This window comes from Pleurodeles waltl, chromosome 3_1, assembly GCF_031143425.1.
Source record: "Pleurodeles waltl isolate 20211129_DDA chromosome 3_1, aPleWal1.hap1.20221129, whole genome shotgun sequence".
In the NCBI taxonomy this organism is placed as follows: domain Eukaryota; kingdom Metazoa; phylum Chordata; class Amphibia; order Caudata; family Salamandridae; genus Pleurodeles; species Pleurodeles waltl.
This window is the reverse complement of record NC_090440.1, coordinates 1505644045-1505671236: the sequence shown is the minus strand read 5'-3', so window position 1 is coordinate 1505671236 and position 27192 is coordinate 1505644045.

The following is a 27192-nucleotide window of genomic DNA, read 5'->3' as shown; positions in this document are numbered from 1 at the left end:
GAACGCTGGGTGGAAGGAAATTTGTGGCTCCTCTCAGATTCCAGAACTTTCTGTCACCGAAATCTGAGGAAAATGTGTTTTTTTAGCCACATTTTGAGGTTTGCAAAGGATTCTGGGTAACAGAACCTGGTGGGAGCCCGACAAGTCACCCCATCTTGGATTGCCCTAGGTCTTTAGTTTTTAAAAAATGCACAGGTTTGGTAGGTTTCCGCTGAGCTAAAGGCCAAAATTTCCGTTTCCGCTGAGCTAGAGGCCAAAATCCACAGGTAGGCACTTTGCAAAAAACACCTCTGTTTTCTTTGAGAAAATGTGATGTGTCCACTTTGTGTTTTGGGGCATTTCCTGTCGCGGGCACTAGGCCAACCCACACAAGTGATGTACCATTTTTATCGGGAGACTTGGGGGAACGCTGGGTGGAAGGAAATTTTTGGCTCCTCTCAGATTCCAGAACTTTCTGTCCCTGAAATGTGAGGAAAAAGTATTTTTTAGCCACATTTTGAGGTTTGCAAATGATCCTGGGTAACAGAACCTGGTGAGAGCCCACAAGTCACCCCGTGCTGTATTCCCCTAGGTCTCTCGCTTTAAAAAATGCACAGGTTTGGTAGGTTTCCCTAGGTGCTGGCTGAGCTACAGGCCAAAATCCACAGGTAGGCACTTTGCAAAAAACACCTCTGTTTTCTGTAGAAAAATGTGATGTGTCCACCTTGTGTTTTGGACCATTTCCTGTCACGGGCACTATGCCTCCCACACAATTGAGATACCATTTTTATCGGGAGACTTGGGGGAACACTGGGTGGAAGGACATTTATGGCTCCTCTCAGATTCCAGAACTCTCTGTCAGCGAAATGTGAGGAAAAAGTATTGTTTTTAGCCATATTTTGAGGTTTGCAAAGGATTCTGGGTAACAGAACCTGGTGAGAACCCCACAAGTGACCCCGCCCTGGATTCCCCAAGGTCTCTAGTTTTCACAAATGCACAGGTTTGGTAGGTTTCCCTAGGTGGCGGCTGAGCTAGAGGCCAAAATCCACAGGTAGGCACTTTGCAAAAAACACCTGTTTTCTGTGGAAAAATGTGATGTGTCCATGTTGTGTTTTTGGGCATTTCCTGTTGCGGGCACTAGGCCTATCCACACAAGTGAGGTACCATTTTTATCGGGAGACTTGGGGGAACATAGAATAGCAAAACAAGTGTTATTGCCCCTTGTCTTTCTCTACATTTTTTCCTTCCAAATATAAGACAGCGTATAAAAAAGCCGCCTATTTGAGAAATGCCCTGTAATTCACATGCTAGTATGAGCACCCCTGAATTCAGAGATGTACAAATAACCACTGCTCCTCAACACCTTATCTTGTGACCATTTTGGAAATACAAAGGTTTTCTTGATACCTATTTTTGACTCTTTACATTTCAGCAAATGAATTGCTGTATACCCAGTATAGAATTAAAACCCACTGCAAGATGCAGCTCATTTGTTGGCTCTGGGTTCCTAGGGTTCTTGATGAACCTACAAGCCCTATATATCTCCGCAACCAGAAGAGTCCAGTGGACGTAACAGTATATTGCTTTCAAAAGTCTGACATTGCAGGAAAAAGTTACAGAGTAAAACGTAGAGCAAAATGGCTGTTTTTTCACCTCAATTTCAATATTTTTTTATTTCAGTTATTTTCTGCAGAAAAACCCTTGTAGGAACTACACAAATTACCCATTGCTGAATTCAGAATTCTGTCTACTTTTCAGAAATGTTTAGGTTTCTGGGATCCAGCATTGGTTTCATACCCATTTCTGTCACTGACTGGAAGGAGGCTGAAAGCACAAAAAATCGTAAAAATGGGGTATGTCCCAGTAAAATGCCACAATTGTGTTGAAAAATTGGGTTTTTCTGATTCAAGTCTGCCTGTTCCTGAAATCTGGGAAGCTGGTGATTTTAGCACCGCAAACCCTTTGTTGATGCCATTTTCAGGGAAAAAAACACAAGCCTTCTTCTGCAGCCCTTTTTTCAAATAAAAAAAATTAAAAATGTTCACTGCATTTTGGCTAATTTCTTGGTCTCCTTCAGGGGAACCCACAAAGTCTGGGTACTTCTAGAATCTCTAGGATGTTGGAAAAAAAGGACGCAAATTTGGCATGGGTAGCTTATGTGAACAAAAAGTTATGAGGGCCTAAGGGAGAACTATTCCAAATAGGCAAAAAAAGGCCTGGCACAGGAGGGGGAAAAGGCCTGGCAACGAAGGGGTTAATAAATATTACCTATTTTTCTAAACTGGTGTGGTGCCCATTTTGTAGTGTTTTCACTATATTACTGTGTGTGTTGGTACAAATACTTTCCACATTGCTTCTGAGTTAAACCTGCCTGTACGTGCCAAGCTACCAAGGGGATGAGTGGGGGTAAAAAAGTTTGTTTCTCCTTTGCCCTGACTAGAGGGGGGGTCCTTGTTTCGACCCTGACTGCCAACCAAACAACCCATTTCTAACACTCATGATTCATATTCTTAGACTCATAGGCCCTCATTCTGACCTTGGCGGGCGGCGGAGGCCGCCCGCCAAAGTCCCGCCGTCAGGTTACCGTTCCGCGGTCGAAAGACCGCGGCGGTAATTCTGACTTTCCCGCTGGGCTGGCGGGCGGTCTCCTTCAGACCGCCAGCCAGCCCAGCGGGAAAGAGGCTTCCACGATGAAGCCGGCTCGGAATCGAGCCGGCGGAGTGGAAGCTGTGCGACGGGTGCAGTTGCACCCGTCGCGTATTTCACTGTCTGCGCAGCAGACAGTGAAATACATGTAGGGGCCCTCTTACGGGGGCCCCTGCAATGCCCATGCCAGTGGCATGGGCACTGCAGGGGCCCCCAGGGGCCCCGCGACCCCCCCTACCGCCATCCGGATCTCGGCGGTCCGACCGCCGGGATCTGGATGGCGGTAGGGGGGGTCAGAATCCCCGCGGCGGTGCAGCAAGCTGCGCCGCCGCGGAGGATTCAATGGGGCCGCGGTACACTGGCGGGACCCCGCCAGTGGTGCCGGTCCGACCGCGGCTTTACCGCCGCGGTCGGAATCCCCATTGGAGCACCGCCGGCTTGTCGGCGGTGCTCCCGCGGTCCTCCGCCCTGGCGGTCAAAGACCGCCAGGGTCAGAATGAGGGCCATAATGTGTTATTCCTTTCTGGGATGGTTCTCCCAGTCCCCTCCTTAAGGGGCCAGTCCGGACTACTCATCTAGGTGCTTTTGGCGTTTTAGTTTGGTTAAGTGGTGTTGTTTTTTATGGCTACGTTACACTGTTTGACACACTAATAGGATATCATAAATGGGTGTGTGTGGTGCATGTCCTCAATGCTTTTCCCAAGGTTGGCGTTCACCTGTGTGGAGATTCTTGATGGCCTTCCATATTATAACCTTAAAAGTCCAAAGTCTCATTCTCCCTGTCAACAGTAGGGTAGTGACACATAGTCACCCTATTACAAGAGGAACATCTGCTCCAAGAAAATACTAAGCGTTTACACTCCTATTGGTATCCCACACAATATCACTCTTCATACACTGGCAAAACACATTGGGTGGTGAGCCTACTTCGCGGAGGCCATCTCTTTCAACTTGACAGCAGGCACAGAGATAGAGAGAGATGAGTGATGGGTTTTAGAGGAGCCTTGGGTCCCTAACTTATAAAAAAAATTCTGTCTATGGACCTAACAAGGAAAGCAGGGTTTTTTTACACAGACCTCTTCCCAAGAATCTTCTTCTTTATTAGGGGCATCCTAATTTTGGGGGAGATCCAAACATTGCTCTCAGTCCCAGCTTTGATTGCTCTCATCTGATGCAGGAAGACCCTCCTACTCCACCAGCCCTGACACACGGCATTTTGGACCTTTCCTTAATAGATGCTTGATGCCAGCTGCACCTACATGAATGAGATTGCACATTCTATTCCAATGTCCATAAAACGTATTCCTGTATCAATAACTTCCTGAACTCTCGCTCATAGCTTCTCCACCTTCTCCTATCGGTCTTCAATGACCATTATTCTGCACTATACAGTGCCCAAGCCTTAGATGAATGACACTAAAATGACTATCTCGAAGAACACACCCCTCCAGATCATAGAGAATAATAGGCCTAGATGGAAGTAGTCATTAGCCCAGACGAGGTTACAACAATAATTAGCAATCTTCACACCCATAAAGCACCAAGACTAAATGGGTTTCCAGCTACCTTCTATGAAGTTTTCATACATTTGCTGGCTGCACCCCTAGCACAGGTATTTACTTATTTTTTAACATCGGGCTCCCTTTCCAAGACAATGTTGGAATCCCACATAACATTACTCCTCAAATCTCACAAACCCTGACTAATTGTTCTTATTATGGACCTATAGCGCTCCTAAGTCGTGATGTTAAAATCTTCACGTCCTTCATCGTAGCAAACCTTCAGCACAATTGGTCATCAATCATATTGTCTCAGCAATCAGGTTTTCTCCTCAATAGGCAGGCTAATGATAACACTCACCTAGCAGTAGCCTTTGTGGAAGCTGCAGAACATGACCGCCAACCCCTGGTCCTCCTTTCCCTGGATGCTGAAAAAGCGTTTGATAGAATGGACTGGAACTACCTGTCAAAAATATTGCCCAAAATCCACTTGGGCCTAAAAATTAAAACTTACATAAAAGCTAACTTCCAGAAGCCTACAGCCAAGCTGAAAATCAATAAACATTTTTCCCCTACTATTACCCTTTTGAGAGGAACTCGTCAGGGTTGTCCCTGTCCCACACAATTTTTCTGTTGACCAGTCTGCAATATCTTATTCGGTTATCAGAGGTCCCTTGAGTGAGAAACAAGTTTGTAGCAGGCTGCAGTGCCTTAGGCCTTTCTAAAGGCCATTTGAGTGAGACACTTCTTTCTGTAGCAGAGTTTAGTACCTTAGGCCATTATTACAAGTTCCAAAGGCTTCCAGCACTGCAGCTCAATTTCAGGATGCCAGTGAATTATGTACAGAGAAGATGCCCTAATTGTGCCCTTCTATTCAAAGTAGAAAGGAACAATGAGAACATAAAATCTTGACTGTGCCTTTGTTTTTGAGGATGCAAGAGTGTACGGTTTCAACATATACACTGAATAATCACTTCACAATTTTTAATTAGTTTGCTTGTTTCCATGTCGTAAATGAATACCCCAATACTAAGGTAAGATGATGATAGACATTATCGTCACTCTGAGTGAAACTTCTGGACGTTTCATAAGTCTGTTGGTATGTACAACCAGTCAATGTGATCTCTATATCTACAATAGCCCCTCAATTGTTTTCTCAAAGGTGTTTGTGAATGACGTTTCTATGAGACATGAGAAGACCACCTACTGCAACTGAGGCTGGAACATGGGCTAGCTTTGCAAGTGATTTAGGAAGGCAGTTTGCATTTTGAAGATGAGCAAACTAAGCGATGTCAGACTGGGTGATGTGCAAGTGAAAGTAGGTAAACTGGCTTTACAGAAAAGTAAAGCGAGTGAAACAACGATCGGGTGAAGCAGAGTGGGAAAACAAATGAAAGAAATCAAACATGAAGGCACAAAAACAATTCTGACACAGGAGATAATTTGGTGAAAGTAACTGAGGACAGGCATTGTGATGGAGAGAAGTGAAGCAATGGATCAAGTGAAGAGGGGAAGAAAAGTAGAGAAAGCATGAATGTAAGGAAGTACAGAGGATGAACCGGCAATGCATCCATGTGAAAAGGAAAGCCAGGTAAAGCATGTGAAGACAGGTGTTATCAATGACTGGATCGCTGATGGGAAGTGATGAAAGAATCTAGCAAGGAAGAGTCCGGGGGGGGGGGAAGGATCCGGGAATTACAGGGAGAAGGAGTGATGAAGGCGGACTGGAAATGGCGGGACACGGAATGAGAGGACAAAGGACTTGGATTAAAGGAGAATCAGGGTTTGTTCTAGGCAGGATGGGAGTTAGGATTCGTGAAGATGGGGAGGGAGAGAGGTGGGAACAGTAATGGAACAATATAAACCTCCCCTGAAATGCCAGGGGCTTAATAAGCAACCCATCCAAGCAGTGACAAAATGTAAAAAACATATGAGAGCCAATGGATGAATGGGGCTAACACAAAGTCCACTCTCTTTCCTATATATAAATATGCATCTGCACTCATCCATTGAGTATTTTTAAAACTAGTCAAAACATGAAGTGCTCTTGACAACTTATACATCCTGTATCAAGACCCAAAGGTGAGAAGGGAGAACATATAGTAGAAAAGATGCAATAAAAGCCCTAGCTGTAAGTCTTTATCAAGGTGTAGCTATTTATTCTCATATTATTTTATTTATTTTTATTTATTTTTGAAGTTTTATATAGCGCGAACAAGACCCGTCAGGTTATCGGGTCTGTACAGGGAGGAGATACATAGATAAGAATATATGTAAATAGTAAATAAAGTACATGAAACATAAGGTTAAGCATAGGAAATGAGTAATAGAAAAACAAGAACATAATATGTAAAAAGTAACAAAAATTACATAGTCAAATGGTGTCCTGGTATGTATACATAAAATAATACTCAGGTTGAGTGGCCTGCTGCCTAAAGTTGCAGGTATTTATTAATGAGTAACCCTTTTACTTCTTTTTAAAATAAGAGGTCGAGGGGTTGGATCTGGTTTCAGTAGGATGAGTGTTCAGTATTCTAGGGACTAGATTGGAAAAGGAGCCGTTATAAGTTCTTTTCTTTTTAAAATTTTGTGGTTTCAACAGTATAGCATCAGAACGTCTTAGTGACCGGCTCATTCCAGATAGTTTTTTTGCCAGGTAAACGGGAGTGTTATAATGAAGAGCTTTGTGTGTCAAGCAGGCTATGTTGAAGTAAATCCTTGTCACAACAGCTAGCCAATTGAGTTGTATTAGGTCTGGTGTAATGTGATCCATTGTTCTTAATCCTGTGATGAGTCTAGCTGCTGAGTTCATTGTAGCCCTTAAAGAGCTAGCCTATCTTTGGGAAACCCTACCAGGATCGCACTCCTGTATTCTAAAAAAGACATAACTATTGATTGCACTGCTAACTGCCAGCCATTTGAAGGTAAAAACAGTTTTATTTTCCTTATTGTGTCATGTTAGTGGTTGGTTCCTCTGGTGGTAGCACTGATGTGGCCTTGCATATTTAAGTATTTGTCCAGCATGATGTCTCATGATCTAGTTGAGTCAACAACACGAGTGGCAGAGTTGAGTGCCATTAGTTGTTTGAGCCACTCTTTTTTGGGGGAGTGGTTGCGGGTGAAATCAGGAGAAATTCAGTATTGAGCGCGTTTCGGATAAAATGATTTATTGATAACCATTACTGAGTTTACAGTAGGGCACAGTTAAGAGTTTTGATATCATCAGCTGATGACATTTTTATGCACAATTGAGTATTACTGGGGTACATGTGATAAAGTATGTTAGAGTGATTCAGGATTTTGGTGGGAGGTTTCTTGAATAAGTCGAAAAGCATTGGAGAGAGTGCAGATCCTTGAGGCACTCCAACGGAAACTGGTGTACGGTTAGAAAGGGATTGGTTGACTTTGATTCTTTGCATTCTGTTATGAAGGAACAATGCAAACCAGCTTAAAACTGGACCAGATAACCCCAGCCTTCTTCCAAGAAGGTCAATCATGTTGCCATGTTTGACCGTATCAAACGCCGAGGAGAGATCAAGCAGTAAAGCATGCAAGGTTCGTTCTGGACGAGAAGCCTCAGGGCATCATCCATAATGTGTGAGAGAGCTGTTTAGGTGCTCTGACCTGATGTGAAGCCAGAGTGGTATTCATCAAGGAGCTGAAATTGCTTGATGTGTTTGCAGAGTTGTATTGCATTTCTCAGTTTGTCTAGAGTCATGATGTTAGTGACGGATAAGCAATAGGTTATCCTTGCTCATAGTCTCAGATTGAGACTGGGTCCTCTAAATGGGTTGGAGGCATAGTTTGGATATTGGTTGATGAAAGTGATGAGTCATTATGAGCTGGGTTGTATGATAGCAGAAGGTAGTGAATGTCAGAATCAGAAAGATGGTCAGTAATTCTTTGAAGTCTGGAGTAGTGGTTGAGATGGGGCTGTGATCTCTAGTAAAATTTTGGGGGGGGTTCATGGTTGACGTCTCATGCAAGTATTTTTTTTTTTTAAATCTGTTTATTAAACTTAACATGAACAAGGTTTTGGAAATGGCAGTACATTACATATGCTTTGGTGATTACTCACCTATCTTCTAGCAATTGTACATTACATTGCACAGCATAACTTTATTACGATGCCCCGGCTTTCCATAAACATTCCACAACATTTAACATTTGACATAATGATTGATATTATTAGATATGTATTTTGGCGTCCATGATGGTGAGGGAAGCGTAGAGCGATATTTATCTCAAGGGTTGTGCTTCCGCATGTGTTCTTTAGTGTAGAGGTGTCGTTGTATCATGGGTCATTCAAAGGGTAAATGTGATATGTACTAGGCCTAGCACTGTTAAAGTTTGGATCTATTTTTGGCAGCCGCAATTAATGTGTATGTTTTTAGGTAATCTAAAAATTATTAAGCGGCGTACCTCAAGGTGGATATTTGTCATCCCTAGCTTCAATCCTGACTACAAAAAGATCCCAATTTTCAATCCCATCTCTTGATTGACTTCCATACTGTGATTGCTTCAGGGTTTGAGATTCCGCCAGTGCATAATCATGTAGGTCACGTAACCAAAGTGAATGGGGAGGAGCGCCAGGGGCCTTCCAATGTGTAGCTATCAGGCGTTTATATGACACGAATGCTAGATCTGCAAACTTGTGTATATGCTTGTCTTTTTTTGCGCGGTATCGTATGTTAAGCAAGCAGGATTCTGGAGTCTGGATAAGCGGATGTCCTGTTAGGTCTATAGTTGTATTTACAATTTGGTTCCAGCCTGTATTGATCGTGCTGCATTCCCAGACCATGTGATAGAAGGTTGCCGCAGGAGCGGCACATCTTGGACATATGGAGTTAGCTCCCATGTATATTTTCTGAATGCGGGCTGGAGAAAGATAAGCCTGGTGCACATAATTAAATTGCGTATATCTTAGTCTAAAATTGCGAGATACGGATTTAATCGACGTGAGGGCTGTGTCCCAGGTTTTTTGTGCTAATGGTGTAGTAAGAGCGGAGTCCCAGCGAAGTTTGACCTGTGTTAGGGTTTTACTATTTCTTGTCAGGAGAATTTTGTACAATTTAGTAACAGTATGTTTTGCCTCCCCCATAGATAGAATTGCAGAAAGTAGGAGGGATTCATTTGGTTCATTTTGCCCGCAACCCCATATGTTGCGCAGGAGACTATTGATGGCATTGAATGTCAAAAAAGCTTGTGGTTGCATTACCCCTGTCGCCGTCAAATCTGCAAACGAAATGGCTTTGGTTTCGTTATATAGGTCCCCTGTATTCAGAGAATTAACCATTCGTGTGTCATGATAGAGGGATAGGGAGTGAAAGCCCGGGAGCTGTAATATTGGAATTAAGGGAGAATAGGGAGGAGGTAGCAGTTTTCCTTGTACATATCTCTTCCAGCAATGTCTGGCCGCCCTAAGCAGGGGAGTATTGTGTCGTTGTTGAGGAAGACCTGTTAATAGCCATGACAATATCTGTGTGGGTTTTATGTAGTCCATTATTGCTGTAGCCTCTGTGTATGACGGTTCAGTGAGCCATTTAGTGACCCACTGAAGTTGGGGTGCTGCATAATAGAGCTCGAGGTTCGGCATGCCCAGGCCTCCCTCTTCTTGTGGATATTGCGTGATGTTTAGGGCTACCCTGCGTCTGTCTCGGCCCCAGAGTAAGTCAGTTAGGAGGGAATGTACTTTATGAAAAAAAGAACGTGGCAAGGCCAACGGGAGTGCTGAGAAGTAATACAAGAATCTCGGCAGTATTAGCATCTTGGCTATTGCTATCCGGCCCATGGGTGATAATGGCAAGGAGCTCCAAAATTCCAGGGAGCCTCGGGTGGAGCGGAGCAATCTGTCTAGGTTACCTTCCCTTAGGTCTGCCATAGAATGATACACCTGTACACCCAAATACTTGAAGGTTTGGTACGACCAAGGTAAATGGTCTATAGAGGGAGGTGCTTGTTGCTCAGGGGGCAAACAAGTAAGGGGGAAGATACAGGATTTAGTCCAGTTCACTCGTAGGCCAGATATAAGAGCGAACCTATCTAATATATGCATTATCTTGGGTAATGAGTCAGATTGGTTGCGTAAGTATATCAGGGCGTCATCTGCATACAAGGAAATTATATGATATGTATCGAACTCCCTTATGCCCCATTTATGTGCATATTTCCTAAGCTTAATGGCAAGTGGTTCCATAGCTATTGCAAATAGCAATGGCGATAGCGGGCATCCTTGTCTGGTTCCTCTATTCACAGGAAAGGCTTCTGATACTACCCGACCTGTTTTAACTCGGGCTGTTGGTTTGGAGTATAATGTGGTAATCCAACTGATGAAGCCATTCCGAAATCCGAACGTTTTGAGTGCGCTAAATAGGTATTTCCAGCCCAGCGTATCAAACGCCTTCTCGATATCAAGTGATACAGTCACACTCTCTGGATCAGTGGTGTTATGCATGATGCGGATTAGGCGTCTTATATTAATAAAAGTGTTTCTACCCGGGATAAATCCCGACTGATCGGGATGTATCAAGCTTGCTACATGGGGGAGCAACCTATTTGCTAGGATTTTTCCCAAAAGTTTGCAATCAGTATTCAACAAGGAGAGCGGTCTATATGATCTAACGTCCGTAGGGTCTCGCCCCGGTTTTGGTAGCACCACTATTAATGCTTCCCTCATAGAGTCTGGTAACTGTTCTCTATTCCGCGCTTCATTTAACACCTCTACCAAGGGTTGTAGCAGGTGAGTGCTATGCGAGTTATAATATTCTGGTGGTAAGCCATCAGTGCCTGGGGTCTTACTTCGCGCCATTTGAGATAGAGCTAAACGAAGCTCTTCAATAGTAATAGGGCCGTCTAGAATATCAGCATTGTTGACAATGTTCGAATTTTGGGGAATCTGTGTGAGAAATTCGGCCAGTTGCTGTTCTGTGGGAGAAGTAGAGGATTGATATAGCGCATTATAGTATGTATAGAATGCCTTATTGATGTCGGCCTGAGTGTTGACTACTATTCCTGTTTGTAACTTGATGGCCCCTATCGGCGATGATTCCGGTGTTTGTCGTACCAACCATGCCAATAGTCTGCCCGATCTGTCTCCCTCTGTGTGTTGTCTTGTTTTAAAGTGCCTATAGTCATGTCTGCCTAGACTGTTGTCTGCTTCTCTATACTTAGCTTTCAATGATATAAGTGTTTCTGACGGTGTTTTATTTATTGAGGCCTCTATCTCCGCCTTGCGTATTTTGGCTTCCAGTTTTAATAATTCTGAGGACAGCATTTTCTTAATGCCCACTGATGCTGCCAGACAATGTCCTCTGACTACTACTTTATGGGCATCCCATTCAGTAGCTCGAGTTGCCGTTGTATTCTTATTAAGAGAGAAATAGGTCGACAGGCATGATGCTAATTCTGTATTGAAAGGGGGGTCAGTCAAGGCGTCTGTCTGTAAGCGCCACGTTGGGATGCGAGCATGAGTATAACCCCAGATCAGCGTTAAGTAATGTGGATTGTGATCTGATATAGTGCGGGCTAAGTACCCAGATGTAGTCACCTTTGGGATTATGTTAGACGTAGTGAAAAACATATCTAGCCTAGTGTAGAGTTTGTGTACTGGTGAATAGAACGAGTATTCGCGTGAAGTGGGATGAGAGGTTCTCCATATTTCAGTTAACCTGTTATTGGCAGCCCATTCCATCAAATCAAGCGATGCTCGCTTAGCAGGGGCTTGTTCAAGTGGGGGGGGTGGAGCGATCTTTTAGGATATCAATAACACCGTTGAAATCTCCGCCCCATATGGTATCGATTGCAGGATCCCTGAGCAGGCTGCTGCCCATTGTCCTAAGAAACTCACGTTGGTTTGTATTAGGGGAGTATAAGGTTATCAGGGCTAATGGGTCGCCATCTAACGCGCCCTCTAAAATTACGTACCGCCCATTTGGGTCGCACTGTATACGGAGCACAACATATGGGACCCCTGGGGCTATCCAGATTCCAGCCCCTCTGGCATATGACGAAAAGGTAGTTCCATGTAATTGACCCTTCCACTTTGTTTTAGTTAGTGCAAGCAAGGATTTATCCAAATGGGTCTCTTGCAACATGGCAATATGTATTTGGTGCCGCCTAAGGTATGTATAAATCCGTTGTCTTTTATTTGCGGAAGCCATGCCCTTTACATTCCATGTTAAGATTTTATATTGAGTAGCATAGCTCTTATTTTGGGATGACATGGAATTTGAGTTAGATATTTGGTGGGGTTACCACCTGTGGTTATGTATGCCCAAATTTTCTTTGTGCTTTGATATCTATACCCTACAACTAGCTTCCCGGCTCCTGAGATATGTGACTTATTTTTGTAGTTTTCATTATGGTGTGACGCTCTGTAATTAATACATGTCAATACGAATAACAATAAAACTGAACGTTCTGCTACAACTACAAGATCCGCCATATTTAACAACAGTAGCGGATATGATATGAACAAGGGGGTGACAGAACTTGTCATCTTGGGGTAACAGTCCTTATAGTGCGGAGGGTGTTCCATGGCTACGGGTAGTTGAGTGATGTAGAACCGGCCTATTTTACGTATGTTATAAACGTTGCCAGATCTAAGCAGCGGCGGGCGGGCACACATTTCCCCGGGAGGGTTTATTCTATTTCAAACAACGACAGTGCCCAACCAAGGACAGCAGGTTGTATAGTATCCTGTATCTGGTAGCAAGTTTTTAACAAATGTCATCAGCTGCGCGTGGAGTGAGGACTGGACCCCGGTCAGTTTCCGTGGAGTCTGAATTTAACTCTAGATCAGGTTCGGCTTCTGATTGCTCAGAGTAATGTGTCGGTGACATATTGGCAAAGCGTTCAGCGGATTGTAACAGATGCGATCTCTCAGCTCGAGATTGTTCAGGGGAAGGTCTGCCGCCTTGTTTACTGTGAGGTTTGTGCTTATTTCTCTGGGGTAGACTTTTATCAATAGGAGATGGAGGGTCAGCTAGGCCTTTTGCATGAAGCCATGTCCATGCATCTTCAGGAGTAGTAAAGAATAAAGTACGGGAGGCATCTTGTATTCGGAGTTTAGCTGGGAACAGCAGAGAATATTTAATATTGTGTTCTCTGAGACGCTCCTTGATCCGGTAGAATGAGTTACGTTTCTTTTGTACCTCCATTGTGAAGTCCGGGTAAGCGGTTATTTGTGTGTTCTCAAAGTGCATTGGGTTAAATTTACGAAATAGTTGTAATATAAGGTCTCTATCACGATAGTTCAATAATTTTGCTATTAGGGGGCGTGGAGAGGCACCTGGTGGCGGAGGTCTGCCTGGTATCCTGTGGGCGCGCTCCACCGAAAAGAACTTCGGAACATTCTTCTTGAACACCGTTTCAGTCAGCCATTTTTCAATAAAGAGTTCTGTGTTTGGGCCTTCGGCTCGTTCTGGGAATCCAACGAATCGGATGTTATTCCGGCGCGATCTGCTTTCAGCTTCTTCGGCTCTTCGCTTGAGTGTCTCGACTTCTGTTGTTATAACACTTAATTGGGATTTAACTGTTGACATGTCTGGTGTGAGGTGTGACGTATCTTTTTCAAGCTCGGCGAGCTTTTCCGCCAGCACCTGTTGATCTGCCCGAAGCAAGTTAACATCTTCTGCGATTGAGCCAATTTTCGCTTCCAGAGTTGTTTTGGTATCCAGTATAGCTTGCAACACTTTTTCAAATTGTGTTGAGTGCTTTTGCAGTGTCTCTTTTAGATCTTGAAGGGTTTGGTGCGTGACTGTGGTCTCAGATGATGGAGGCATTTTAGTTGGGTCCATGTTTTCAGGTGGCACACGTGGGGTCTTTGGCTTTCCCATCAGGTGATTCGCGTTTAAAGTTATTGTTGAACTCTGAATTCAGCTTAGCATTGTTTGATTGTGACACAGAGATTATCGACAGTTTATCTCTGGCGCTGAGTAGGCCCAATGCCTGTAGACGTCAGGTAGTTTACTTTCCTCCACTCACCGCACACTCACCGTACGGCACTACCAAGGACCGACTTTATTACTGTTTATTTCTGCGCTATTATAGCAACGGAGCTTCTGCAAACTGCCTAGTAGGTACTATTTTTCTTTCCATGCCTTAATTACTTTGATCCATCACTTTCTCACATCGCCATCGCCTATTCAGGATCTAACACGTCCCTTTTACGCTCTTTTAAAATCTAAGCTTCTATGTGTGCAGAGGCATTCCGAGCATTGGTCTACCGTCTAGAGGTCTACCTATCCTTTTTAGGGATCCAGCAAGACTGTGGGGTACGCTGCTCAGGCCGTTCAGTATCCCTCTAGTGTGAGCACGGCAAAACGGGGCTCCTCGAGATTCGAGCCTATTGTTTCCCAGCCATTTTTGTTATTCGAGGTTAAATCAGACAACTGTTATTTTTTTTTTTTTTAAGGTCATCAGCACCCTGGTGCCTCCCTGCGCGAACAATCGACCTGGTGTCACGCTGCAGTCCACATTCAGGTTTGAATTGCGGCATATGTCCCAATCAGACCCCCCGGGGTCGCGCGCCCACTCGCCTCTGTCTCACCAGTATTACAGTCAGGGACGGATGGCCCTCACTCTCGTAGCGGGACGTCTTTACATGCGAGTCTCTTACTCACGATCTTCCTAGGGCACCGCGATTCGTAGCCAGCCCGGCTCCGGCCGCCTCTGGCCTTCAGCCCGGGTCCGCCCAGGCGCCTCTCCGAGCGGCCACGTGTTTCGCGGTCAGCGCGACTCAAGCCGCCTCCAATTTTCAGCCCGGGGCCGCCCCGGCTCTTCTTCGAGCAGCTACACGATCCGCATATCAGCGCGGCTCCAGCCGCCTCCGATCCCCAGCCTGGAATCGCTCGGGCGTCTCCTCGAGCGGCCGCGCAGCAGCGCGGCCGAGAGCGGCGATGCTAGGATCCCTCGGGTCGCACTGGACAGCCCGGTCAGCTCCTCCGGTTCCGTGCACGCCCTCGCCACCGCCACGCTGGCTTCCAAACCGGGTAGGGATCGTTTTCACCCACCCGGCGTTGTTTTTTCAGGATTTTAGTTGTAGGCCGGGTCAGAGCTGCAGCTTATGCGTCCGACCCGGTCGCCATCTTGGACACGCCCCACGTCTCATGCAAGTATTGTCTGGTATTTGAAGAAATGTTGAATTGTTTTGTGTCAGGGGTTCTATTAGTCTCAGCGGGCAGGTTGGGATTCCATAGCTTCTCTATCTTCACTGTGAAGAGTAGCAGGTTCTGTAGGTCAACTTTAACTAGTTGTAGACCATGCTTAAGATCTGCAAGTTTATCCTCAATGGAGGGAGTGTCTGAAGTGTGGATGGATTGTCTGGTGGTAGATAACAAGAGTGATCCATCATAGTCGGGAGTCATAGTCGATAGAGTGGATTGCTTGTAGATGAGTGTGGAAGTGATAGGGGAGGTGATAGGAAGATGATGCTGACTCTTAGCTTGTGTACATGAGTTTGAGAAAGGTAGAGGGCTAGGCAGAGGATTCAGAATAACTTCGCCGGCTAGTTATCTTGTGTCGTACAGAAGTATCAACCAAAGGGCATGAGATCCATGTGGACAAGTGGGGCGCTGATTGGGGTAAAGCTGTTGTGGTAGAAGAGTAATTAGTAGACCAGCAGGTCTCCGGGTTATTGTAGATGGTGGCTTTGGAGCAATGAGTATTGTGAGCCAATCTATTGCAAGCAGAGAGAGAAGGAAAGGCACTCAAGTTGGTTCTAGGGGAGGTGCAGGAGTGCTTCTTTGTAATAAAAGGCCTAGGTTCAACAGTTACGATTCTATTGTTGGAGCAAGGGGACCGGTCAGGCAGCATTAAAGGTTGTGAGGTAGCAACAATAGATGACACATGGATTATATCTGTTGTCTGGGAGCAGAGACCTTGATGTGGCGAGGTAGGAGAGGCAGATTTGGGAAAGGTATTTTCAATCATCATAAATATATTGTCAAACCGCTCTAGATTTCTGTTCAATGCTTGTATAAGGATGTTCCTGTTGTATAAGGAGATGATTATGTCAGCCTTGAAGACAGATGAGGGTGTAATGGAGATCCACAAACAGTGCAGTGCTTTTCCTAGTTCAGAGCATAAACATTATGACTCTTCTCCATTGAGCTCTTCTGTTGGGGTCGAAGATTAGGTCGTTAACCGCAGCTCTTTTTGAAATATAGAAGTAGGCATCAGGTGAGTGTTTCTGGGTACCGCTTGAGTACTTTTTGTGCGAAATTCTTAGCAGCATTTTTAGATAGGTTAGGGGGGATAATTAATCTTGTAAGCATTATGACCCACCAGTGACATCAGGTTGTCATTGTTGTTTAGTGACACTGGTATGAGATGAGTAGCATTTTAAGGTGGACAATGGATTCTCAGTGACCAGTTACAAGAAGGCTGTCCTGATTAATATGAGCTATGGTGGTAATTGGTAAGATGGGGAGAGGATGGTTGAAGTTTTCTAAAAGTCAGTGGATCTTCACAAGACCATTACAGGATGGCTACCCTGTTTTCAAAGATAGTAGGTTATAGCTCATAAGTCCTATTTCCCTTTCTAGTCCTTAAATTGCATGCTGTCCTGTTTCAGCTGTGATTGGGAGAGAAGGCTGCCATTTTGGTAAGAGACCCACATGCTGGACCCCAAATTGGAGAAACACACTGGACCATAGAGATCCCACTGATGGCCTGTGAAGCCAAACAAGGTCAACAAGACACCCAAGAGGAGCTGCAAAGTGGGACCAGACACAACCAGGAGGCACAATCAAAGCCCTGTAGCCAGATGGACAAAAGAAGAGCAAAATCAATTTGCATCAGAGACACCAAATGAACAACAAATTGGGTGCGCCCAGCCCCAAGCAAATTCCAGAACGCATGACCCATCAGGGGTCTCAAGAGTGTTTATGTTTGAAGAACCCCCAAGAATGTACAACCTGTCAGGGGGATGCAGGAATGACCCTTATCCAGCCCAGGAAAATGTGAGAGAGCGCAGTATAGCCTGAGGCACCCAGGGCTCCAGAACAGCTACAGCTAGACTCAGATCAGCAAGCAGCAACAAGGAGACAGCATCAGGAGCAGAAGGCGTCAAGGAAGCAGGCAGCATCCCACCAGGCTCCACAGTCATAAACAGCATCCTAAAACATTACTCTCAGTACATATGGAGATTGTTTTCTTTAAAGGTATTGTGGAATCTATATTCTTTCAGATTATCAGCTGCATTAAGCACGTAGACGCCTGAGTTTTCTACGAATAATGCAAATAATAAAACAATGTATTGCTTCTTTCATCACCTGGGTAGTCAATCAATCAACCAATCAATCAATTCTGTGATAAAAGCGACAGAGCAATAAATACAGATAAATCATCATAATAGAGACTACTCAAAGGCCGAGATCAATAAATATTAAATAAAAGACATAGGCTCTGATTTAAGAGGGCCTAGCGCCACTTTAGCATTGCCTTAGTGTATTTGTATTATGCTTAGGCAGCGCTAAGGTGGCCTTTCCCCGTGCCATATTTACAAAGCAGCACAATGCATAAATTGCTCAACTTTGTAACCCTTTGCTCTACATTATGCCTGCGCCAAGCATAATGTATTGAAAGGGGGGCATTGTCCCGTTAGGGGGGGGGCTAAAAATGGCACAAAGAAATCTAAGAGATTTACTTGCATCATTTTTTGTCATGTTTAACACCTGCTCAGAGCAAGCGGTAAAAGAGGGCACACCATTGTTTACAAGCGGCCCCTATGTACTGTTCAAGGTTAGCGCCAACATTTTGTCACTAGTTCTGAACAGTATATCAATAGCGTCAGAAATTCTGATGTTATTGCCCCCTACCATGCACCATGGTGCACCGTATTTTAAATATGGCTCACACATGGTGGCAGTAGGGGAGCGCAAACAAGTTGTACTACATGTGATGTAGCGCCACTTTTCATAAACATGGCCCATTGTCCGTTAAAATAGGCTGACATTCTGGGGCTACAACACCAATATATCTTTGTGTTGTTTCTAAATTTTCTTGGCCATTGTAAGAAATCTTAAGACAGCTGCACAAAGTTCCATAGTTGACAATTTCTGCAAAAGTTCAAGGCCCAGTTAATAACTGCTTGACCTACAACATCGTCATAGTGGGATTAAGGACTCTCTGGGCGCAGTAAATGATAGGCAGAATAAAATAAAATGTCTTGTACTCTGCTTGGAATTGTTGTTACAATTACATGGGGGAAGTATGCCATAACATGTTTCCTGTGATGGAAAAGCTAGTTTATAATTGGTAGTCTATATTATTTGTAGTTGTTGTGTGTGCAAACAGTGTTTCCAGAATTTATTTACCTGCAATCTAGGGCAAAAATATAACATAGCACAGAATATGAATATCTTTGAAAGTGTCTTTACAGGTTTTTCAGTGGATACTCAGCTCCTTCAACAGATGAAATGATTCTCTGTCCTACTGTGCAACATCATCATTCTAAATACATCTGTCACTAAATAATCTTTAACCAGTGAATATTCATGAGTGCCAACTAAAACCAATTAATGTTGCATTATTTCTCTCTTAATGTAATTATGTCTCAAATAATACTTTTTCTACTTTTGCATTTTCCTATTGTGTTTTTATATGTAAAACAAAAAGCAATGTACGCAATAGAAACTTGTATAGTCACTAAATATATCTACTTCAAAAAAGCAAGATCATATGATTGTTTTTAGAAATACATGAGTGTGTTTTGACCTGTAATGCCAATGTGAGTAAAATATATTTCTCTTCCTTTGTAAGGTCTACCAGATCTGGAGGAAGACCACCATAAGTGATTCTTAAGCCAATAGGAGTGAAGAATGGACGAGAATCCAAGCTTCTCCTATTTTCTGTCTGTCCGCATGTCAGATGGGATGATCCTGAAATGAGGCGGGACCCATGTGTGGTTGAATGAGACCTCTCCTACACAGTATTGCATCAAAGTGTGGTTTGAATGCTGAAAAGTCTACGACAATGACCTCCTAAACTATTTTACCGTGGACCAGCTGAAAGCCTGTGAGATACAGCAGATAATTATAGTGAGGCCCACAAAAGAACAATGAAAATCATACAGGTGGCAAAAACTGACACACACAGCTCTGTGGAGGACAGCTCCAGTGTAATGTGCTTCACAAGCAACAAACACCACCTAACAATCCTTAAGGATATTTGGTTCAAGATAAAAGTGCAAGCTGGCAAGATGCCTGACTGAAAGCCAAGAAAAATGACAAGCTAATCTTCAACCATGCACATTCATTTTGATGAGATCTACGGATCTGTTAAAATTCTCAGAAATCTGTCAGCATTGACTTCTGGTAATAGTTAGTGGGTGTTAGAAATAGGGTCTTTGGTTGGCAGTCAGGTTACCCCCTGTCCAAGCAAGGACTCTCACTCTAGTCGGGGTAAAGAGGAATCACCCTCAGCTAATCCCGCTCACCCCCTTGGTAGCTTGGCACGAACAGGCAGGCTTAACTTCAGAGTCTAGGTGTAAAGTATTGGTACCAACACACACAGTAACTCAGTGAAAACACTATACAATGACACAACACCATAGACAATATTTATCTTAACAAAACAAGACCACAATGACAAAAATACAACATACACGTCAAGTTAATAATTTTAAAAGAAAAAGAGTCTTAAACCCTTTTGTAAACAGTAAAAACACTGTTAACGTTGTAAAGTACTTGGGTAGTGTCAAAATAACATGCACGGGCGAGTGTGCATCGAAAAAGGGTAGCAATGCATTGATTTCTCACCCGCAAGCAGGACCGCGCGTCCTTTCTCCTTCTCCGGTCGGGTCGGCGTTTGTCATTTTTCCTCTCCACAGGAGAGCGAAGTGTCGATCCGGGCAAGCACTCGGGTCCGGGCAGGTATTGTGTCCTTTTTCCACCCCCAGCAAGGTTTGCGTCGACAATCCTGCTGCACGGTATCAGCAAAGCTGCGCAGTGTGGGTTGCAACATTATCATCCTCCGTCAGCGGGTGTTTGGGCGTCATTTCGCCAGCTTCCTGCATCAATCTTCCAGCCGTGATGCCGGTGGCGCATCGATTTCTGCCGCAAAGCCAGAGGCGTGTCGTTTTTCAGCCGCGCCTTGGAAGGTGGTTGATATTTTTCTCGCACAGCAGTCTATGCGTAGATTTTCAATCTTGATCTGCCAACTTCACCTTCCAAGGCCCAGGAACTGGATAGGGCACCACTTGGCATGGCAGGAGTCTCAGTAGAGATTCCAGGTGCTGGCAGGAGAAGTCTTTGATGGCCCTGAGACTTCAACCAGGAGGCAAGCAAAGGACAATCCTTGGAGATTTCTCCACAAGTAGGAATGCACAACAAAGTCCAGTCTTTGTCCCCTTACACAGGCAGAAGCAGCAACTGCAGGATAGCTCCACAAAGCACAGTCACAGGCAGGGCAGCACTTCCCCTCAGCTCTTCTCCAGGCAGAGGTTCCTCTTGATGTCCAGAAGTGATCTAAAGTCTATGGTTTTGGGTGCTCTTCTTATACCCATTTGACCTTGGAAGTAGGCTTACTTCAAAGGAAAGTCTCTCTTGTTTGTGAAATCCTGCCTTGCCCAGGCCAGGCCCCAGACACACACCAGGAGGTTGGAGACTGCGTTGTGTGAGGGCAGGCACAGCCCTTTCAGGTGTGAGTGACCACTCCTCCCCTCCCTCCTAGCACAGATGGCTCATCAGGATATGCAGGCTACACCCCAGCTCCCTTTGGGTCACTGTCTAGAGAGAGGTGCAACTGTCAGACTGACCCAGACAGGTAATCTACCAACAGGCAGAGGCACAGAATGGTTTAAGCAAGAAAATGCCCACTTTCTAAAAGTGGCATTTTCAAACACACAATCTCAAAACCAACTTTACTAAAATATGTATTTTTAAATTGTGAGCTCAGAGACCCCAAACTCCACATTTCTATCTGCTCCCAAAGGGAATGTACGCTTTAATCATATTTAAAGGCAGCCCCCATGTTAACCTATGAGAGGGATAGGCCTTGCACCCGTGAAAACCGAATTTGGCAGTATTTCACTGTTAGGACATATAAAACACATTAGTATACCTAGGGCCTTCCTTAGGGGTGTCTTACATTTAAGAAAAGGGAAGGTTTAGGCCTGGCAAGTGGGTACACTTGCCAAGTCGAATTGCCAGTTTAAAACTGCACACACAGACACTACAGTGGCAAGTCTGAGACATGATTACAAGACTACTAATGTGGGTGGCACAGCCAGTGCTGCAGGCCCACTAGTAGCTTTTGATTTACAGGCCCTGGCCACCTCTGGTGCACTTTACTAGGGACTTACTAGTAAACCTATCATGGATAAACAATTTACACAATTATGTTTTGAGTACATATTTATTTAGATAACATGACTTTAACTATATATTTTGATAATTCCATATTCTTTGCTCATTTCTTGCCAGTGCTCCAACCGAAATTCTGATTGGACTCCTGAGTAAGCAACCCTGGTCCAGAGGAATGGTGAATCTTGCGTTTGAAAATATTTCCTTTGTCTCTGATCATGATTTGCTAGCTGTATAATTGCATGCTTGGGTGTATTTCAGTATTGCTGTTTTGATTCTCTTAAAATATACTAAAAGTGACTAGAACTTTCAAGTTGCTTCTGCATTTATGCATGTTTCACTTGCCCTTCTTGCCCAATGTATCTACAGTGTTACAATGTGTATTGAGTCAGAAAATCCTGACAAAACTGTGCAAGATTTCACACAACAAGATCTTCAAGTGTTTCTCTCCTGTAACACATCACACTCATAGAATGGGAGATACCAAGAAATAACTCTACCAAAAGGTAATGTTATTTAAGTTTTAGGTTCTACAGAGATGTACTAGAAGGGTAATGAATAAAGCATCATTCTGAAGGTCCAGTGAAATATTTCATCTTTAAAAATGACCTTTTTAACAAATAAAATGCATACCATGGCATGTATCTTTGCCATCAAATAAATTTTCTGGATATTCCATCCATGATGAATATGGTAGGTTAACCATGAGTCTCTGTATGACACCAACATATAGGAATACTCAATTGCACTTTACAAGCAACTGTCCTAGATCCTTGAGGTTCCACAGAAACTGCACTAATCAGAATGAATATTTCAAGAACAGCAATGTCCTCTGTGATAAGTTGATTTCCAAATGTTACCTGAAGAAGCTAGTCCACAATGCCATGAAAAAGAAATGGGGCCACATGTACGTAGCATTTTGCACATCACAAACAGCGAATCGGGCCATTTGCAATGTGCAAAATGCACTTTGGTATGTTCAGAACCATTTTTGCGATTCGGTAAACTATTTACTGAATTGCAAAAAGGGATTGTGAGTCACAATTAGGAAGGGGTGTTCCCGTCCTAATTGCGAGTCGCAGTCCCATGTATGATTGTTTTGTGACCGCGAATGAGGTCACAAAACAATCGCAGTTAGAACCAGTGTCCCACTGGTGCTAACCCATTCGCACACAGGAAGGGGTCCCCATGCGACCCCTTCCCCTTTGTGAATGGCAGTAAAAAAAAGTTTTCAGAGCAGGTAGTGGTCCTACGGACCACTGCCTGCTTTGAAAAAATGAAAAGAAAACTTTTCATTGTTTGTTTTTTAAATGCATCTTGTTTAAGGAAAACGGGCTGGACTTAAAAAAGAAAAATGCTTTATTTAAAACCAGCCACAGACATGGTGGTCTGCTGTCTCCAGCAGGCCCCCATCCCTGTGAGGGCGGTCATCCCCAAGGGGGTCACAAATTACGACCTACCTCATAAATATTCATGAGGTAGGGCATTTGAGACCCCCTTGGGAATCACAAACAGTGTCATTGACACTGTTCAACATAAGGTTTTGCGACTCGCAAATTGCGAGTCGCAAATCAAATCTTTCGTATATGTAGCCCATGGAACATACCCAGGGAGACTCAATTCCAAAAAATAGCAAGTGTACCTTACCATTGACATATTTGCCTATTTTGATTCTAATTCAAACAGGGTAAAGAAGATCCTTGGATTCAATTGGAAATGTCTATCAGGTCTCAATCTCTTGGAACCCTTGTTGTTATTCTAAAAACCCAAAAGGAAATCACACAAGGTGATCTGTTAAATTTGCTGGTTTACAGGGTCAATAAAGGTTTGGTGGTTGCACCATTTATCAATTTACTACTAATGCAAAAGAACTAAACATCAATGGGATTACATTTACGCATAAACAATTCTCTAACTGTAGTAGGAGAAATGTAGTGTATTGTGTCTTTTTCCCTTGTGATATGTTCTATATTGGATAAAATAGCCAAGCAGTCAACAGTCAGCACCTGCAGCACAGATGGAGGATACAATGCAAGATTGAAGAGGCTGTGACGATACGACATTTCGAGAGCAACTTTATAATGAAAATGAGGTATAATGGTTGGTGATTTGGGTGGTCACAACTGATGTAATGGTTGGTTCCAAGAAAAATCTGTGCTAAGAAAGGAGACAAAGTTCACTGACAAATTCAAAACTGTTGCCAATAGGCTTAATGAAAAAGACAAAATATCAGCTTTGCTTCGCATATGCCTTTTTGCTTATACAGTCGGCAGGCTATGTTATGTTATTGCACATGTTAAAGTAGGCCAATATAATGGATCGTACAATTCACAAACATATTATATGGATGAGAATGATTTTTTGCAGTATAGATGTGAGACAATTTCTAAGTTGGTTTGTTGACATCATAATAAATGTTTCTGGGTTATTTAAAATGATATTCTAATTGAGAAATTAGTATGTGCTGACATGCAAAGTTAATTTAAGGATGTTTCCCCTGATGAAAAATTGTCCTCCTGTATGTACTACCCTCAGTTATGCTCCAGCAGATATCGCTTTGATCTACTCTTTTTAGTAGTCTTTTTAGTAGGCGTCCTCTCTTAGTGTTTTAGACCATCCTAACAAGGCACAACCATAGTGTAGGGTCACATGCTCTTCACCACATTTGCGTAGGCAACATTTCATATAGCTCCCTCAGAATTCTTGAATTTATTCTGTATCAGTTTGCTCTTTTTGGTGTTGAGCATGGATGGGATTGTCACATGCACTTCATCTCTCAAGTACACTCAAGGCCTTAGTGTGTTCTTGAAAGTCTGTAGGATTCAGTTGTGACTTCAATGCTGAATTTACTCTTGAATATGAGTGTTTGATACCCTTTCAAGATAGTGCTCTGGGATGGCACAGTCAGGTGACATAAACATTGAGCTCAGTTACCGGCACGGACGATGTCTTCACAACACCTTGTGAAAACTCTGGGTGACTTGTCATCATAACTCTTGATTGGTTGACATGAAACATTCTACCATGGTCAGCTAATATATATGTAAGAAGGTGTCATTCCCTTTGATCTAGCCTTCTAAATATTTCTTTATCACTATCTGACCAGCCTGGTTTACAATTCACAGATTTCCGTGCAGCACCGCAGCGTTCAATTGGTTGGAAGTGACTGACCTGTTGGTGACAGGTATCACCTTTTTTGAGTATGAGCAGGGTCCTCAACCCACTGCTTACCACGCATGTACACGCATGTTTGCAGTCAGTAAACAAAGGGTTGTTTTATTGGTCTAATGTATGGTTGCCTCAGTATTGGTGATGAAGCACGCTGCAGGTGGACACACAAAGAGCTATGGGTGGAGTTGAGCATTTGGTCTCTTGGTAGATACGTTCACTAGGGCCACTTTTTGCTTGCTTCCACTTGGTTGGTGTCTATTGACACACTGGGCCACATGGGTTTGGTAGGGTGCTGTCCTTTGTGATCACTGGGATCCCAATATGGTAGATGTATAACGGACATGTAGTTATAAGGTGATATTCATATGGAACCATTTGCTTAATTTTGGAGCACCTTGAAGAGATGTTACATGTGTTGTAAAGGTGTTTCTGGCATTATGATAACTTTGGTTCTTTTACACATTAGAGAATGACCTTGACCTTGTTGTCCTGACTACTCCTTTACAAGTAGCCTGAAATGAATCAACACCAGTTTGTAGGAATGCAATGCATACTCTTAATAAAAATAAAAAGGATAGATGTCTGGATGCTTTTGTCTCACCACGGTCTGGTGTTCATGTACTTTTAGGACTGATGTCTGTGTGATTAAAAGGCTGGACCACATGTTGAAATTGTAGAGTGGATGCTAGACATACCAAATGATTGAGTGACAGTGATGAAGTGCATTTGAACTTGTTTATGCCTATAATAACTTTTGATTAAATACATTTTCCTAGTTGTATCATGGAACAACATGCAATATCCAGATGAATGTCTAAATGCTAAAACATGTTAATGTGTGCACGTTAGAGTATAAGTGCAACAATATATGAAATTATCATTGTGGTTCAATTTAATCACTGGGCCAATAAGATGATATTTTTGCTGACCAAAAAACCTTTAAATCAATCCCTATGGAGAACCTTTCTTTTTTTAGTAAAGATAAAACAGTGTCAGGAATTATAATTGAATACAGTGAAAAAGTTAATAAGTCTGAGTTAAAAGCACACCAAAATGAGGATGGACCATTGGCTAGGACCAGAGGGAACCCACAGTGCATTCCTTGAGTTATAAAACAGGCAAACTTCAACACTTGCAGGCAGTGGTTCTAGAGTCCTGCAGAGTATTTCTGTTGGAAGGGGGACGATTGGCCAGTAGCTAATTGATTTGAATTATATGAACTGTGTGAATGCATTGGCATATCAATAGCTATAATTATGATGGATGTTGTTACATTGCTTCTATAATGACACACATGCAGTACTGACACACTTTATCACTTGCTACCAGATACATCTTATAAAAAAATGTTGATGAAAGGCAAGGCAAATGTGCAACCATCTTTACTGAAACTGCAAGAAAAAAAGGCCTGCAAACTACATCACTCAGCATGCTACCTTTATTACCTGTATGATTGCCTTTCACCTCATATAGCACTCCACTGCCTTTTGCCTAGGTATGTGCTAGGCCAATACCACATGCATATTTTCCATTTTGCATTCTAGGTGTACAGAGTAGTTCCAGGGTATCATGAACATTTTTCTGCACATGGAAATAATATAATTAGATCCAGATCATTTTGTGACAGACCGAAGTCACAATGTATTTTTGCTCTGCATCTCACTGTCCCAGATTTGTCTGCACATCCCTCATACAGACTTTGGTTTTACATGTCTTACTGACAAGTTGACATGTGTAAATAAAACATGGCTACCACACAGCCAGCTGGCAAATGTATCTACTCCACACATGCCTTATATGGTGGAAATCCACATATCAACAAATTATAGAATGCACAGTGTCACAAATAAGACCACTCTAGTGCATTGCAAGTACATTACAAATGAGGAAATGAGACTGAGGTATGTGCACATAGGAGGGGTATAACAAATTGAGTTAGTGGTTGAGAAAGGAGGAACTCTACTGAAGCAGAAACCACAATCATTCTCAGGACTAAGTCACAAGCAAACCCAAAATTAACATGTGCTCATCCCCCTGGTAGCTTGACACAGAGCAAGCAGTCTTAACTTAGAGGCAGTGTTTTAAGTATTTGTGCAACACTTCAAATAGTAACACAGTGAAAACACACCACAGAAGGGATCCCACACCAGATTAGAAAAAAATATTAATTAAAAAAAATAAAACAGGATCAAAACATCTAAACTCCAATCAGTAGAAGCAGAGATATGAACGTTTCAAGATCTTAATAAAATAGCACCATAAAGCACAAAGTGCCAACTGTGGAAATATGGCCGTGTTGCACAGGGACAAATTCACAAGTTCAGGCCAATTACAATGGAGTGTGGGCCAGCTAAAGGAACCCAGTTAGGCCCAATGAACAGAACTTCTTTACATCCTGGTTCCAGGGCTTTACGAGGTCTAGTGCCGAGGATATATTGTAGACCGAGGTAATGCATTGGTTCCGAGAAGTTGCAAAGCTGCAATGCAAGGTCCTGCATCATCGTCAAGGATCCCATTGATGAGGGCATGCAATGCGAAGTCCGACATAGAGGATACCTCATGGAACCGAGGCGGTGACTCAGTTCCAGGGA